Here is a 3,312-nt window from a genome sequence, read left to right as displayed (position 1 = left end):
AAAGTTTAACCTGTAATGATAGACAGTAAACCCAATGTTTCAGTATGTGTGATACCTTACAAGTCTTTACTTACATATATTGAAGGTAACACGCCAGTTTTATGCTGTAGGGAAGTGGTATGGGAAGGTCAGCATGACGGGGGACAGTCAGTTTAGTTACGGATTTCAAGTTCATGACACAATTTGTATAGTTTTTAAAATAAAGAAACTTTGATTACTTTGGAGAATGCTCCTTATGTTCCATTTAGGGTGACTAATCACCAATCAGAACAAGTATATACCACAGGTATTATTACATTGAGCTGTGAGTCAGTATTTTATAAACTAAGATGTTTTTGTAAGTAGCATATATCTTGAAGTTTTGTTCATAAATGCTTCATTATGTTTGTTAAAATGTGTGTTTTTACTTACATATATTAATTAATGATATTATATCGGGTTATAATGAAACATGAGTTTTCTATATGAAATATAAATGGATATTTGCACATATCAATGGAATCTGATAGTCATGAAATGTAATTTATCATAAAAGACTAATTTAGAAATGTATATGTAGTTCAGTAATTCATGGACAAAGATGTTTTCGTAAATGGTATATTAGTGTATCTTGAAGTTTTGTTAACAATTGTTTCAGTATGTGTTATACTTAAGACTGAGATCTTACTTACATATACTAAAAATAGTATATTAGGCTACGACGAGAAGTGTTTTTTTATATAAGAAAATCACAGAGCTCTAAGTTGTATAATTTTTAAGTGAAAATATAAGTTATGTTACTGTAACAGTTTCAAAAATCTATGTGTGGAAATACCCGCTTCGAAATAGTGGATAAACTAGTTTTTTTCTGAGCCTACTGAAATCTTACATAATTAGATTACATTGAATCATTTATTCATTTATGTAGTGACATGTCTTTAGTACGATTTTCGTGTTAATTCAGTTTGTTTTCACACATTTGACAGTCAGTTTAGTTACCTATTTCAAGTGCATGATATGCTTTGTATAGTTTCTAAAATAAAGACATTTTGGAGAACACACCTTACGTTTCATTTATGGCGACTAATAACGTGCTAGAACAAATATACACAGCATGTATTATTACATTGGATTGTAAGTCAGTATTTTATAAACTAAAGTGTTTTCATAAATAGCATATATTTTGAAGTTGTGTTCCCAAATATTTCCGCATGATTGTTAAATATGTAATTTTACTTACATATATTAATGATATTACATCGGGTTATGATGAAACAGGAGTTTTCTATATCAAATATAAATGGATATTTGTTAGAAATGATATTCATGAGGCGTAATTTATCATAAAAGACTAAGCTGGACATGTATAGGTCAGTAATTTATAAATGCCCCCCAGTGACACAGCGGTATGTCTGTGGACTTACAACGCTAGAAACCGGGTTTCGATACCCGTGGTGGACAGAGCACAGATAACCCTTGTGTAGCTTTGTGCATAATTAAAAAAAACAAAAAACAAAACAAAACAATTTATAAACTAAGGAGTTTTCGTAAATAGTGTGTTAGTGTATTTTGAAGTTTTGTTAACAAATGTTTCAATATGTGTTATACTTAAGTCTGAGATTTTACTTACATATACCAAAGATAGTATATAAGTCTATGATGAGAAGTGAGTTTTATATAAGAAAATCACAGAACATTGATCTGTAACTGATGATTTTTATACATTTGATTATCTGTCTATATAGTGTAAGTGAAAGATAATTCTCTTTATGGACCTTCAATGAAGGTAGCATATTGATACAGGTGATATAGAATCCTGAACACACTGGCTTGGGATGCTTTGAACTATCTGTGTAAACCTGAAGTTGAAGCGTGTCACCTTTTCGAATACCACACTGTAACTTTTGTCTGACTATAAACTGAAACATTTTCACAAGTCTGTCTCTTGTTTGTTGGTCTTAATTTCTTCATGTTTCTGTGCTGACATTTGGAAAGCCTATTTGCACCACCAGCATGTCGAGGTCACAATGAATACTGAAAAGCCACCTGGCAGATAAGCTAAACGTGAAAACATGATTAGGAATAAATATTTGTTTCATATGTCCAAGTAGTTATCATAGCTCTTGCATGGCACGCCGCTAGAAGACAACACATGTATGTCGTACTCAGGGAGGGGGAGGATGCCATCAAAGACAATGACGTCATAGTTCCACAAATTGTCACCATAGGGCGCATCTATCTTAAAGAGGGTTGAAATTACATTTCGATACCAGACAGACGGCTATGGCATAATATTGTACAAAAACAGAGAGCGTATTTCTAGGCCGTCTTGACAGCATAAATTTGATCAACATGTCTCAACATGACTAAATACAGTCAATATAAAACTCTAATTCATAAGTTAATCATGTTTCCTGACCGCTTAAATCGTCCTAAAAAGAACGCTTATTATTAATTTATTAGTTAATTACATTTCCTGACCATTTAAATCATCCTAAAAAAAGGACTATATTATGAAATAATTAAAACTTACTGTTTGACTCTAATTAAATCCTGAAAAAGGATGCTTAACACTAATTTATTAGTTCTATACATTTCCTAACCATTTTTATTTAAATTATCCTAAAAGGACAATATCATGAAATAATTAAATGTTACTGTTTGACTCTTTTAATTATAAATAAAGTGATTATTTCAAAGATTTTCGGCGCTTATTTAATATACAAGAAAATATATTTCATTTTACACGTGATACTTTTATAGATTTATCTCATGTTTTACAAGAGTGGACACTACACTTCCACATATGATCAATGTCTACATTTAACAAGGGTGGATACTACACTTCCACATATGATCAATGTCTACATTTAACAAGGGTGGACACTACACTTCCACATATGATCAATGTCTACATTTAACAAGGGTGGATACTACACTTTCACATATGATCAATGTCTACATTTAACAAGGGTGGATACTACATTTCCACATGTGATCAATGTCTACGTTTAACAAGGGTGGATACTACACTTCCACATATGATCAATGTTTATATTTAATTTTGTTAAAATCATTATCTTAATGACTGTCCATAGGATTTTAACAAATATGTTACTATACTTCCACATATGATTACATCAATGTCTTGATTTAATTATGTTAAAACCATTATTTTGCGTATTTGAACATCTGCACTAATTCTTTTTGCTACAACTAAAAATAATAAATAAATTATTTACTTTTTATCCATCCATTTATCATATAGCCATTGATCACTGGCAAACACACCACCGAACGTCTTTGTACATACATACCTTGTTTGTTTGTTTG

The sequence above is a fragment of the Limulus polyphemus genome, unplaced genomic scaffold, assembly GCF_000517525.1.
Source record: "Limulus polyphemus unplaced genomic scaffold, Limulus_polyphemus-2.1.2 Scaffold561, whole genome shotgun sequence".
Taxonomy (NCBI): Eukaryota; Metazoa; Arthropoda; class Merostomata; order Xiphosura; family Limulidae; genus Limulus; species Limulus polyphemus.
The sequence above is the reverse complement of the archived record's forward strand: the minus strand, read 5'-3'. Positions refer to the sequence as shown.